The sequence below is a fragment of the Meleagris gallopavo genome, chromosome 1 (assembly GCF_000146605.3).
Source record: "Meleagris gallopavo isolate NT-WF06-2002-E0010 breed Aviagen turkey brand Nicholas breeding stock chromosome 1, Turkey_5.1, whole genome shotgun sequence".
Taxonomy (NCBI): Eukaryota; Metazoa; Chordata; class Aves; order Galliformes; family Phasianidae; genus Meleagris; species Meleagris gallopavo.
The window spans coordinates 187,605,804-187,620,746 of record NC_015011.2 but is presented as its reverse complement, the minus strand read 5'-3'; the positions used below and the strand labels follow the sequence as shown (position 1 = coordinate 187,620,746).

Here is a 14,943-nt window from a genome sequence, read left to right as displayed (position 1 = left end):
TTACATTATCATTTCCTGCACAGGCTTTTAGATCTGGTACGTGCTGTGGAACCCAAGATGCCTTACCTCTCCCTGTGTGACAGCCTCAAGGCTCGTGCAGTACAAGTTATACATAGTAACTCGGTCCATGTAATTCCTCTCTGCTTTGATTCTGTGCTATGGAGGTGCTATTTTTGGTTTCATATCTGTTTTCCTGCAGGATGGTGATGATTCATCCCCCATCAATAAACCACTTACTAAACTCTCTTCTTTAATAAGATGTTCAGATGCTTAAGGTACTTTTATTTGATTGACAAAATGTTTAATCTATTCACTGATTCTATCATTTCTGTTTATAGGAGAGGTCTCCTCACAATTTACATGGCAAATCAAGTAAGTAATCCTTTATTCAAATGGTAAAAATATGTGAGATCATTGGAATTCTTTTTGAAAACCGCTATCAAATACTGTGCACACAAATATTTACCAGATGGTTGTACCAGTTTGGTTTTTTCTCATGAAAAAAATAGCAGTAGTAAGTTATCTAAATTCGTACTTTGTACCTTAACTTTTTCTAAAAATGTACTTTTATTACATGATCATACTTTGGGAATGACTGTATTATACCAAAATAATTATCTAACCAGCCTGAAACACTGTACTTTATTGGGGCCTTGAGGGAATCATGCAGACTTTGAAGATTCATTAATAGAAGTATTGAGGCAAAGGCAATTTCTTGCAGCACAGATCAGAGTGATAACACTGATACTTTCTCTTCCATTCTGGTAAGTCATTGTTGGTGACAGTTGTAATTCTGAGGATTCTTGGAAGACATTCAAAAAGAGATGATGTTACAATGTCCTACCAAGTAAATATTCTACCCATATAAATAAATGCATTTACAAACTCTATTAGAATTCCCTCTCAAATTTAGGTGTGTAAAAAAATTTCTTGTAGACAGGAATTGGTTCTTGGGCTGTCCTGAAATAGCCAGACTAGGGTTCACTGACTTCAGAGGAGAGTAATTTAATTCTCACCGTGAATTATATTGATTTCAACTACTGTTTTTATCTTCTATAGCTGTGTGATCTGGATGGTTCGTACCCTATCCTTTAAGATTCCTTTTCTTTGTAAAGTTGTTTCTAATTTGAGGAGGAGACTAACCATTTTCTTGAAATTAATATAATTCTATGTTCAGATCCTCAATAACATGCTAATGTGGCATTGAATTCCTACAAAGGTAACTTTAATATTGAAAAGTTTGAGTTTTTCTTTGAACCAAGAGCAGCAACTCTGTAGAAACTTCTTGTTCAGGATGTGCTGGTGGTCATGTCATCATTCATTGGGGGCAGACTTTTCAAGAGAAGGACAAAATAGGTGTGCTTGACAGCAACACTCTGAGTGTCCCAATTCTGAGAAAGCTATCACTATGTTTGCAGCTCTTAAACTGTGATACCAGCAGCTCATTGGGCAGTTCAACAGTGTTATAAAGGAAAAGTCAACAAATATAATTCTATTTTAAAGAGGCTGTTTGATTCCGTGAGTGTTGTGTTCAGCATAATGGTTTATTTTAGTCACATGTGTTTGAACTTTGGACAGCCAAGGATTTGCCCTATAAATTGCCCTTGATCATGATGTACTTTCCTTCTTAGTAAGCTGTGTAATCACTGTGAATGTTTGCCTACCTGTGTTGCTTGTCTCTGGTTTAGAACTTTATATGCTTGATTAAGATTTACTCATAACTTTACAATTCCTTTAAAATAGTTGTTATCTCTAGGTTGCAGCATGTTCTGAAAGGTGGCAAGCTGCACTTATTAATGCTGTTATCCACATTTCAGAGCTGGAGCGTAATGTGACTTAAGCTAACTTTTAGGTAATGAAAATGCAACGTGTAACTGGAACGTGAAGTGACTCTTGCATTCTGTAATACTATCTTCAGAGCCTATTAAAGTGTTCTTTGAACAAAACACACTGCATTGTTTTGTTTCATGTTTGCTAAAGTATATTTTGCAGCCTGAGCAACAATAATTGTGGCTTTCTGTGTGATTCGTTATGAGTGCTTTTGTCTAGTTAGAGGGGGGTAATTGTAATTAGGTTTATTGCTTATTACAAGCAATTATCTTGGCTATCAATTCAGTGAATTTTTATAGCCATACTAGAACTTCTAAAATAGAAATTTGTTCTTACTATCCTATTGGCAATGGTCAACAGTTTGTGCTAGAGATGAACTTATGTAGTGAAATGGGCACAGATATATTGAAGCCAGTATATGGCTGCTGTTATGGAGTGGAAGGCAGGAGGTGGAAGAACTCTTGTTCTGGGCAATAACATATTTATTGATTTTTATTTATTTATTTTTTATTTTTTCCATCTTGAGCTACGTAAGTGTCATGACTAATTGTAAGTAATCCAGTAATTATAGATTTGTGACCCTGAACTCCCAGGCTGTATTTTCTGACTGCTTACACAATAAAATGACATTGAGAAGCATAAGAACCATAGAATCTATGATTAACAACTTATTTTTAATAACTTGTTAATACTATGTATGCTTTGTGGAAAATTTGAATGGAAGTAATTTCTTAAGGTAGCTTTCTGCTAGATTGAATCTATTGGAACAAAGCACCTAAGGACTGGATTTTTATGGGAATACTTAATATGCAGACTAAAATCAACATCTGAGCTTTCTGGAAGTCAGCTGAAGTTTTTTTTTTTAGAAATAAATTAATATACCTGACCCATAACATGGTTGAAGATGTGGGTTTGGAAATTTTTAACTTGTAACTTGTCTAAGAACTGACATTTGTGATACCCCAGTACAGACCTGCAGTAGCACTCTGTGCTGAGGGTCACACAGCAGCACGGAGCCTTTCAAGTTCTATTTTGGATTGCACTTGTTAAAGTCAAGACATTTCTAGGATTGTAAGTGATGCATTGGTGGTGAACATATAGGATAACCCTTCATGGATAATTTGAGATCAAAAGGAACCCCAAGATTCCAACAAAAAGTGGAAAGTGAAATGTAATCTCGTCAGTTATTTTTATCTGGAAACGATGATGATAGTAATAAATGAGCACCCTGATTAATACCTATAGTTCTTATATTTCAAAACAGTTATGGCATACTTAATGATGAACAGCTTGACATTTGAGTTGTTGCTTTGAAGTTGAAAAAAAAAATTTGGCATTTTTGTGTTGAAACAAAGTCTGAATTCAGTTTAAAAATAAAATAAAAAATAAAAATAGGAAGAGATTAACCTGGGCTAGGGCATTTTGTTGTAACAGTTTGAGAAATAAAATTATTTAATTTTAAAGCTGATGCATTGTCATTGGAATGTTTACCAAGAGAAAATGCTTCTTAGCATATACTGAACTATAAAAAGGGTTTCTTGCTCTTACCATAAAGAAATTGAGTTTTATTTATATTCTTGAACTTGAAATTCGAACTGCGCCTCGTTTTGCACGAATGTGCATAAGAACTTCTTCACGGTGAGGGTGACGGAGCACTGGAACAGGCTGCCCAGGGGGTTGTGGAGTCTCCTCCTCTGGAGATATTCAAGTCTCGCCTGGACGCCTACCTGTGCGACCTGGTGTAGGGAACCTGCTTTGGCCGGGGGGTTGGTCTCGATGATCTCTAGAGGTCCCTTCCAACCCCTACAATTCTGTGATTCTGTGATGTCAAAGGCTTCCTTTGCTTTGTTTTGTAATTTCTACTTTATTTGAATACAATCATTTATGTTGGAAAAGGTCTTCAAGATCATCAAGTGCATCCATCAGTCTGACCTACCGAGTCCCATTACTAAACCATGCCTGACCACCCTCTTCATGAATAAATTCTTCCTGATATCCAATCTAAACCTAACCTGGGTGATGTAAGGCTGTTTCCTCACCTCCTATCCCTTGTTACTTGAGTAAAGAGACCAACACCTCACTGCAACCTCCTTTCAGGTATTTGTGGAGAGAGATAAGGTCTCTCCTTAGTCTCCTTTTCTCCGAACTAAACAACAAAAGTTCCATCAGCCACTCCTTGTAACTCTCATTTTCTAAAACCCTTCACCAGCTTTGTTGCTCTTCTCTGATATTCTCAGCTCAGTATCTGCTTGTCACTGGGGCCCCAAACTGAAGATGGCTCTTGAAGTGCAGTCCCACGGGAGCTGAGTACACAGGGGGGCCATCTCTCCCCAGCCCTAATGGCCACACTATTTCTGATACAAGCCAGGATGCCGTTTACCTTCTTGCACCTGGGAGTGCTGCTGTTTCATGTTCAGCCTGCTGTCAAGTAACACCCCCAGATCCCTTCTATTAGACAGCTTTCCAGCCACTCTTCCCCAAGCTTATATCACTTTGTGGAGTTGTTTTGACCCAAGTGCAGGACCCAGCACTTAGCCTTGTTTAATGTCATGTATGATGTTGTACTTACAAAATGGGAAATGTTAACATTAACAAGTTGTTCAACGGGGTCACAGGTTAAACAATGTAAAGTTCAAATGTGAGATGAAGCAGCTGGATGCAAAAGGCAGTGTGGTAATATGGGGGACTTGTTCTTGAGTGCAGTGGAAGGAATTAGTATAGTAATCACTCCCAGCCATAAAGGCAGGCGTTAGGGAGTGGTAAAAATATAATTTTGAAAAATAAGATGAGAAAGCAAGAAAAGGAGACGAATTAGAATCTAAAAATGAGATATTAGAACTCTTAATAGCAAGAGTTATGGAGGAATTGAAGCTAGGCTGCTGTAATGGCAGTTGGATAATGAGAGGAAGGCAGTGGGAGAAGTTGATCTGTTCTACGTGCAGAGAGCAGACGATAAAGAAATGATAGCTATGCATGGAAAGGAAGTGATGAATTTTGCTGCAATTAACACAAAGAGAAATTTAGCAGGAGTCCAGAGTGAGTGACAAAGAAGGCACTGTTTTTGGTTCCTGGGTATGGCAGCTGGAGAAACTGTTGTCAGCAATTACATCTGGATTAATTTAATGCAGAAACATGGCTAGTCCATGGTATACTCACTGCTGTTCTGATGTTAACTCATCAGTGCATCTGTCAGTAAAGAAGTATTTTAATAGGACTTCATATACCAGGGAAGAGATGATGTATTAGGAGAAGAAATGTACAGCCATGCGTGTCATCAGTAGTAAGAAAAAAGAATGTTTTCCTATCAGAGTTTAGGAGGAGGGTACATCTTCCTAGATGAAATGTAAAACAGATCGCTCATTGGAGATGAGTATTAGTGAAGAGAAATACTACTGTTAGAGGAAGATATGAATAAGGAGAATTGCTGAGAAAACAGTCAAGAGTGTAACAAGGGAAAAACATCAGTATTTTGTACATTTTGAACTTATGATGTTTTTTGGAAAACTTGGGAGCTGTGGCTGAAGCTGAGAGCTTGCTTACTGTGTTACTATTTCTCTCAGCAAACCAACTCTTTCCATATATCTGCTTTCATAAAAGTACTGTTCATTGGTATTTTGAGTCCACTTTGGAAATACCGAAAGCTAATAAAAATGTTGTTCACGTTGAACAAATACTGAATCAAACAAATTGGTTGAAAGCACTCGAGTGGGCAATGCTCTGTTTCAGTATGTGATAGAGCGAGGTACTATAACTGAGCATGGCTTCTTGCACTTTTAAAGTAGTCCAAGCAGTACCAGAGTTGAACTGTTTTTAAGTTACGTAATTGGTTTAAATTTGGCTTCATTTTGGCTGAACCTTTGTTTATTTCAGCCAAGCAGTATGAAGGACAAGTGTTGGGCTCTTAAGACTTGAGATAACTTGGTCTAAGAGCAAGCAAAATGCTGAAGCACAGATTCAAAAGGAATCCCTCTGATTCTAATGGAGAAATGAGTATCCAGGGTTCTATAGTCACAGCTTTAATTCTAGACACTTGTATGCTTTCTTACAGGATGGAAGTCATAGCGATTCCGAGTGCTGCTAAATCTTCGTGCTTTGCAACATTTAAACCATCAAAACCACTAATCTAGTTTAAGATGTGTGGTATGCTGTGGCAGCAAACAGAGCTTGACAGGAATATAATGGAATATAAAGCATGGCTCAAATGTTTGAGGCCAAGACCCTTCCAATATCACCTTCCATACACACTAAATTTGTTATTGTTTCATGCCTTGTGGGGGTGGTGTGTGCAGGGATGAAAGAAGGAGGGACGAGATTTGCTATGGTGAGAGAAGCAGCAGCAGCAGAAATCCAGTAGTGAGCTGTGCTGTTGCTGAGCCTGTAGTTTCAAGTTTTTGCTAAAGGCAAAGTGATAATATTGTAAAGAAGTTACTGGCACACAATGAATACTTTGACGCCGAACATTCCTGAGTGATTTTTCTCACCAGCTTATCACACGCTTTTTGTACAAACTTGCAGATGCGTTTGAGTTATTATGAGTGCTTCAAGAAATACCTCGTGCCTGTTGTAATTAAGTGTATGCTCCTATGAAAATGCAAATTGAATGTTTTTTTTCCTTGCTATTTGACTATAAAATAGCATTTCTGTCACTCTGTGTACCTTGTAACTCTGTTGAGAAATTACCAGCCAATGCTGCAATGTACCAATTCAGAAATATCCTTTAAAATAAAATAAGGTACTGGTTATGACTTTTTCATTGATAAATCTAGGAGATAATAGGTAATTTAAAAATCCCATTTGTTTTGACAGACCGTTAGATTTGTTATGCAGTTTATATGCTATAGCACAAATAAATGGCTTCCATTTCAACTTACAAATTGACATTTTATAAACAAGTCACCAACTCCTTTTCTTTTCCATTGGGAATGGTACAGTTCTAGTTAAAAGATGGAGTCAGTGCAGAAAGAAAGGAAGATGGATTTACTTCTACCGAATAAATATTTCAGGATTTTTAGCAGAGATAGACTCTAGGAAGGTTGATTGATTGATTTATTTATTACCACTATTCGCTTCTCTTTTTAAATAATTAGAATGTCGTTGTGTATTTCTATGCTATCTTTGCATTATTGTTATACAAACACTGCTGGAGTGTCTTTTAGCATATGGTAAAATGCAATGAAGGTGAGAATATCTGTTTGTTTTTTTTGTTGTTGTTGTTGTTGTTGTTTTTTAAGTTTTCTAATGTTTCAGAAGTAATTTCCATAACTGAAAACTCTCCAAGTAAATTCTTCAGGCAGTTGGCTCCATGGAGTTGTGCTGTCTTCCTGCCACCACCTCTTCTGTGATTTGTTGCTGTTATCTGTGTCCCTGTTTGGAGGTGACAGTGGCTTTGGTTACAGCGGCAGCTGGAAGGGACCATGTGTATTTATTCTTTAATGTTGTCCAGGCTAGATATTCCTTTCATTCCTTGCATTATTAGCTTTTGAACTGATAGTGTGGTAGTGTAAGTAGAACAGTTGCTTAGTTTCTTCTTACAAGGAAAAAAAAAAGGAGCTAAGTTATCCTTAATGTCAGGGTAGTAAAATTCTTATTTATCTCTATCTTAAAAGATACTGATAGAAAATATGAGTATTTTGATATTGTGCTTCTGGTTAACTTATAGGAAAAATTCCACTTGGAGATCTTGTAGGGAAGCTGTCTGCTTTTTCTTCATTGGAAGTTACCCTGAGGTAGATCTCTGCCTTGTATAATCACCCCTGCCTGGAAGAACACGACCCCCTGATGTTGTGGTAGTACTCCCAATGAGGACAGGTCTGTCATTGCCTCGGTAAGGGAGGAGTAGAGACAGCATTTAGTGTTGTGTGGAAAGAAGTCTCATGCACCCATGGCAAAATTTTTACTGTTACATAGGTAAGGAGATAGCGGCCTCAGGTAATCATAGAATTTGTTTGAGTTTGAAGAAACCTCCAAAGGTCAACTTCCCTGCAGTGAACAGGGACACCTACAGCTCCATCAGGTTGCTCAGAGACCCATCCAGCCTGACCATAAATGTCTCCAGGATGACTTGCTGCTAGCTATAGTTGATAAAAGCTTATGGCTTAACTTCCAACAGACATTCAAAAAATAAGTACTAACAAGAAACAAGTCTTCTCTGGTATAAAGTTAGACCTCAACATCGTCTTGTGTCAGGCCACGTGCCACTTGTTGGCGAGACCTGCCTTTTGTTGAGGAATAGCATTTTTCTGCTCTTCTGTCATCTGGATTTGGTTGGAAAGCCTCTTCCTTAGCTACTGCTTCTTCAGTGCCTGGGTCTTGCTGGAAAAAGGAGATAGAAATAGAACTCCAGTCTTTTTCATAGGGGACATACAAGATGAAACTCTCCTAACACTCATTCTATAGCCTTCAGATGGTATACTCTGTCTTCATCTTGTCATGCTTCCACTTGTGTCAGCATCCCCAGGGTATGCATCAAGAAATGATGATGTTAGTACCCTCAGTGGGAAAGTATAGAAAATGTAAGTGTAGCAGTAGGCAAGAAGCAAAATGGTTTTTATTATGAAGTTAATAACATTGCAGAAAAAGGAGCAAATTATTTCCTGGGTAGTTTGGAGGAATATGGAAGTTACTCGGAAGAAATGGGTGCTCTTTAGTGACTGACATAACGTTCAGATCTGTTCCACCTAAGCAGAAGAAAAGCTTTACCCTTTCACAGAATCCTGGAATTTATTCTAGTGACTGTGCAGGGAAGTGTATTGTATGATCAACATTCCCAAGCTCCTTGCTTAGAAATTAAACACAGATGTTTTCAAATAATCAAAGACTTAGGCATGTTTTATTCTAGTCGATAAATGCTCAAAACACTTTCCAAAAATTTTATTTTGGATTTCAGAAATAGATGCCATAAATTAGTAAGCTATATACTTTACACATATCATGTTCTGTGGGATGGGCAGTTTGGCAACTGAAACAGGCAATACTGAAATAAATTGCTACTTTTAAATATAAACTTTACATAAAAGTCATGCAAAAAGGAATAAGCTGCAGTCTCTCTTTCTTTTAAATAGAACATAATGTAGACTAATTTGATTAACAGAATACTTTACATAATCAAATTATGGGTAATTGATGGCACTCGGATAATTTTAAAAGGTTGCAACTTAAGGTCATTGTCACTCCCCCCCATTTGAAGTTATTAAGAGGCAGATTTTGACATCAGCAGTCATGTGAACTTAAACATTGCTGATGTCTTCACTTTTAAGTAATACAGTAATAAAGCTAGATCCTGGCAGCTGGCGTTCTTGTGCATTTACATGGCTAATTGGCTTTGGCATCTTAGCCTCAGGAAACCTCATCCATCACTTCAGCGCAGGATGTTTTGGCAAGAGTCAGAGCAAACATTTAATTCTTTGTCTCTTGCTTTCTATGCAAAGCTGTTTGCATTTTTAAACTTTCCTATGTATCTTGTTAGGCACTGGATGCAATACTGAATGTTATGCTCCTTTAATGTGATCTTTCCTGGTGAGCAGCTACTTGTCTTGACTTCCTAGAGTTACCAATACTGTCAGAATTATAAATCACTTTTGTAACTTCTCTGCCAGGTGAAACTTTTTGTCTTTTATAATGCATTAAAAAATTTGTCTTGGATTTGTTAAAGATTGTTGGCTTTTTGCTAGCTGGTAACTGAGGTTAAAGGAATGTTTAACTTCAGGTTACAAAGAGCTGTGGACACTCATCTCTAGTGTGAGCAACGTCTCTGATTTTTAGTATTGCTGTAGGCAAGATTTTGGTAGATTGAAAAAGAGGGTCAAGGCAGATCTTCAAGCTTCCCAGGAGTTAAAATCCCAGTGGTGTATTGAGAAAGCTGAGGATTTCCCTAGTGAAAAAGAGAAGAGCTTCAGAGGTCTCTCAATGAGGCATGTGAGAGCAGGAGAATCCTGCAGTCCTTGCCCCTTCTGCCAGCCACACTTTCCTGATCAAGACCCTCAGTAAGGGAAAATAGCTGTGTTCTGTGAAGGTACAGACTGAGGGGGGAGCAACTGGAGAGTAGCTCAGCAGGAAAGGACCTGGAGATGCTGGTGCCAGCAGCTGAGCAGGAGCCAGTGGTGTGCCCTGGCAGCCAGGAGGGCAAACTGCATTGTGGGGTGCATTAAGCACAGCGCAGCCAGATGGTAAAAAAAGGTGATTTTTCCCAGTGTATTTAGCATTGGTATGGCCTTGCCTTGATTATTGATTGCAGTTCTGGGCTCCACAATATAAAGAGGATATTGAGGTACTTGAAAGATCCAGGGGAGGGCAACAAAACTGGCAGCAAGGATGGAAGGCACGTCCCAGGAGGAGAGACTGAGGACACTTGGATTTCTGCATTATCAGTTATAGAATCGTTAAGGTTGGAAAAGACCTCTAATATCATCCAGTCCACCCATCAGCCCCCTCCCACCATATCCACTGACCACGTCCCTCAGTGCTACATCTCCACAGTTCTCAAACACCTCCAGAATTGGTGACTCCCCCACCTCCCTGGGCGGCCTGTGCCGATGCCTCACCACTCTTTCTGAGAAGAAAATTTTTCCTAATATGCAACCTGAATGGCAGGCTGAAACATAATGAAGCAGGGAACGTGTCCTTGAGCTGGGTTCAGAAACTTTGGGGAACCTCGTAAATGACCCTTTTTTAGCATAATCTTACTAGGAACACACACCATTTAATCAATTTCTCTTTCTGGAACACAGAGGAGATGTGCAGAGATGTTCGTGTGCTGTCGGGGATGACCTGACTGGTAGCAGTTGTGGACCTGCAACAGAACCTCTTGCTGCATACTCAAGATTATAAATGTCTCTCTCTCTATGGCCTTATAATAAAACTGGGAAGTTTTAATATGCAACACTTTGGAATTTTATTTTTTGGGGTTTTGGCACTTCTGCTTGAAATCTCCAATTATTGTGTTGACCATCAGGTGGTTGCTGTTGAGCTGTTTCTGGAACTGCTCAAGCATTATGACAGCTCAGGAGACTTGGCATTCTGATTTCATCCTATAAAAAAGAAAACTTTAGTTCTGTGTTCAAAATATGCAAAATAAAAACATTTCTAGGAGGGAAACAGTTTACGTAAGTATAAATTCATCCAGCTCATTTGTGAATTTATGTATTAAATTTTTTTTTTATAGGCATTAGACTTACCATAAAACTGCCTGATGGAATGAGTGTGTCTCATTACTGATTAATCACTTTAATTATTTCTTTGTGTTCCAAGTGATTCATTCAGAATTAAATCCTTCACACTTTTAATTACCGATATCCACTCTTATTGTATGACTGTCCCTTCTGATGTGATGTTGTTCCTGACGTCATTTATAGTATAATGATAATTACAGCAGCAGTTTCAGCACAAAAATCATTTTGTTACTGTTAAAACTGTAAGCTTTCAAAATAAAAGCCAAGTGCTATTAGTGATGAAGTATGTGTTCCACTTTATGTTTTGTTGGAGAAAAGAAGCAGATGTTTAGTCTAAAAATGTGAAACATTTTCCATGCAAGAGCAGTAATTGAGGAGTTAGCAAAGACACTGCATAGAGGCAGATGCTACAAAACAAATTTTGCACCATTGCACACAGTATCTGAGATGGTTATTTTTAGTTTTTCATTTCTACATTTTGTAGTATTTTTTATATTAAGAAGCGTATGGCTTGGTTACGTATGTATGCAAAACTGATTCCAGAGGTTTTAGTAATGCTGTAAGTAAATATTTTTACCTTTATTTATAATTAGACATAGTGGTTGTGGTTGTGTACAGCCATCAGCTTGTGTAAACTGGCAAATGTTAACACGTGGTGGTTTAAGTTCTTTACATATCCCATAACAGCAGAGCACAGATTTTAAACAGTGCTGAGGAGAAGTTTTTTAATTGTGTAAACACTCATTGGTTTGGCATTCAGGGGGAGGTGGTTCATTTGAAATCTTGTCTTCGGTGATATGCTCCTTATGCCTCTAATAAGGTTGGAAAAGTGGAGGAGGACAACTTCTAGCACAGCTTGTAAATGTCAGTCTGGATGGAAGACAGCTCGGCTTGAAAACAATATTGGTGTTGGAAAAGCGAAAGGAAAAAATCCCTTCTGGAAACTTCTCTCAGGAGGAAAAACTTGCAGAAAATTTAGAATTATGATCATTTTTGGTAAAGCAGAAGGAAGTAATTCTGAAGTATCAAGCTACATCTAGTAAATGTGGGAGAAACTGAAGACAGAATAAAATTTATTTCAGCTAGGTCTAAAGCTGCCTGATTTCCTGAAGGCAGTATTTCACCGTGGCCTGAGCCCTGTCTGCGTGTGAAATTTCCCAATAAACGTCTTCTCTTTAAGACTGTTCTGCATTTGGAAGACAAATTAAATAAAATGATTACAGTAAAAAATGGAATCAATGTAGGAGAAGGATCCTTCTGGAATATCCTCCTGTCTTTTCTATCTTTTCCATGCTTTGTAACAGTGATCAGCAGCTGAGAATGTCAGTGCCAATATCTAAAGGTGGGCTGTGAGAAAGAAGAGGACAGCCTCTGTAACCAGGTCTGGTGTGGCAGAAGAAGGGGAAATGGTTCCAAACTAAAAGAGGGGACATTTAGACTGGGAATAAGAAAATATTTTTATGATAAGGGTAGTGAAGCAGTGGACCAGTTTGCTCAGAGAAGCAGTGGATGCCCCATTCCTGCAGACATCCAAAGTGAGACTGGTCAGTGTGAGCACTGGATGGAGCTGTAGGCGTCCCTGTTCATTGCAGTGGAGTTGGACTGGTGGGTGATCTTTGGAGGTCTTTTCCAACTCAAACAGTTCTATGAACATTAATCACTACGGAAATTTTAGTGGTGCAGCAGTGATGGTATCTTACTGCAACATTATGGTAAATTAGGTTGTTTCAGAGGAGCTGCATCATTTGAGGTTAGTTTAATATAGTCATCTCCATGGCCTGCAGCAGCTGTAAGTTTGGGTAGGACTTTAGCAGTTAGTCTTCTGTGTTCCTGTATTTGAATGCTGTGGTTTTCTAAGCAGTTTCTGTATGGTTCAGTAATTTATTTCCATTGGCTCAAAAGAAATAAAATGCTTCAGTAGCTGCTCCTCTTCTTGAGTCCAGTAGTTAGCTGTGAGGATCGTAGAAGATTTCTGCAGACTTCATTGAAATAAGTTTAGATTTTGTATTTGGGATACTCTCCCAATATTTCCAGGATTGGATTCTCCCAGTATTTCCAGGGAGAAGAATAATCTGAAGTGGGAACCAGGAAAGGGGTATAGAATGCTATTTACATTTATATATACTTACATTTCTTCACTTTAGTACTTATTTTAGTTGGATAATTTTTTTTCATCAATGAATTGACACATATTCAACTTCTATGAGCTTTGTTAAGGATATCCACAGTAACGTATGTAATTAGAGGTAAAATCAGCATTAGTTTCATTGATTCTGTGTTAGATTGATTTTCCTAACTTTTAAATGATTTCATAAAAGTGTGGAATTTGTCTAGCCTTCCCCTATCCACCAATAAGCCCTAACAAATTTGTGTGTTTGAATGCTTTACTAATTGTATGCCTTTTCATTTAGAAAATATGCTTTCATTTGTATACAACAATTTGTTCAAGTTACTCAACTGGAGGCTTCAGTTTCTTTTGTTCACGTTAGCATGTGCAATTCCTGAGGCAAAGCTCTTATTTGCAGTGCTTCATGTAAATAATTTGATGTGTGGTTTTGAAACATGTGTTGATTGAAAGGTCTTTAAATATCAGTCAGGTTGCAAAAATTTCCAAAGAACGCACGTACGGTTGTACTGGAAATACGCACTTGATGTATGTATAAAAGTGTACCTCCCATTAGCTGTTTGCAAACAATTTATGAACAATTCTGTGCTTGGAATAGTTGGAAATTTTATTTTAGGTAGTTATTTAGAAAAAATGTCTGTTTTTAAAAACAAATATACATCTTTCCCTGCTTTCTGACATGCACGCACGTAGGGATGATTTTAGTAGCCAGCAGGAGCTTTACCAATTATGATAATTCTCCCTCCCATATAAAAAATATGCAGCTATCTTTGGTGTTGGGCTTCTATTAATACATTGAAGCTGTCTGCCATTCAGAAAACAACTTCTTGAATAACCTATTTCCGTTATGTTTAAACCCTGATGCTCACCACGTCATATTTGGAGCCTAACAAGGACTTCTGGGAACTGAGCACGATCCTTGAGCACATGAAGCTGTACAGAGTCCCGAGCCAATACTTGGATGGACAACATAAACCATTTTGTGTTGAAATGGATGTACTGCATTTGAATATGAGAACTGTTTGAAAATGCCAATGTTTGGGAGGTGGTTGAGTCACCATCTCTGAATGTATATAGAAACCCTTTGGATGTGGTGCTCAGGGACATGATTTAGCAGAGAGTTGTTAGAGTTAGGGTCGTATGGTTAGGTTTCAGTTGGACTTGATGATCTTTAAGGTGTTTTCCAACCTGACCAATTCTATGACTCTATGATTCTGTGAGACAGTGAGACAGTGGTCGTAGGCAAAACAAAAGGTAATGGGAATTCAGCAATGAAGACCTTTGCTGTGCTCATAAATAACAAAGCTCTCAGATTCCTCCCTGTTCCCCTCAAATCTGAAAATCTGGAAGATTTTTGATGAATTGCATGACTGCCCATATTACATTTATGAATCTGAACATTCCAGAGGTTGAAGATATTTCTGTTTTGATAAATTTTTGGAGTCAGGTCTCTCACTGGTCTGTGAGGTTTGGAATTCTACTAAAGGGAAAAAATCTGTATTTTTTCTTTCTGAATTCTAGCCTGTTTGTAACATAGGCAGTACATTGTATGTGGGGAGACTCAAAGAATGTGTGACAAACTAATAGGATTGTAAGATTATGTATGGAATTTCAGTGAGTGGAATTGTTGCAGTGTGCACTTCGAGTAACGAATGAAGGCAGTCCCACTGGTTGTGATCACTGGTATCCCCTCTTGTATGGAAGGGGGATTGGGAAGAAGCCTCAAATACAGGTCTGGTATGGGAAACCTTCAACCTCTGCAATGAAAGGTTTTCAAAATTGCTGCTAACAGAAAAGAGTGTTGGAGCAATACTAGGAAAC

General features: G+C 38.2%; 1 long non-coding RNA gene across 1 annotated transcript in view; it reads left to right on the top strand.

The window, feature by feature from the left end:
- The first annotated feature begins 294 nt into the window (after positions 1-294).
- LOC109365510 overlaps positions 295-14,943 on the top strand; it is a 35,398-nt gene continuing 20,749 nt past the window's right edge. Inside the window, exon 1 of the long non-coding RNA XR_002111176.1 lies at positions 295-372. This is a non-coding gene — a long non-coding RNA (uncharacterized LOC109365510). The remainder of the gene's footprint in view (positions 373-14,943) is intronic.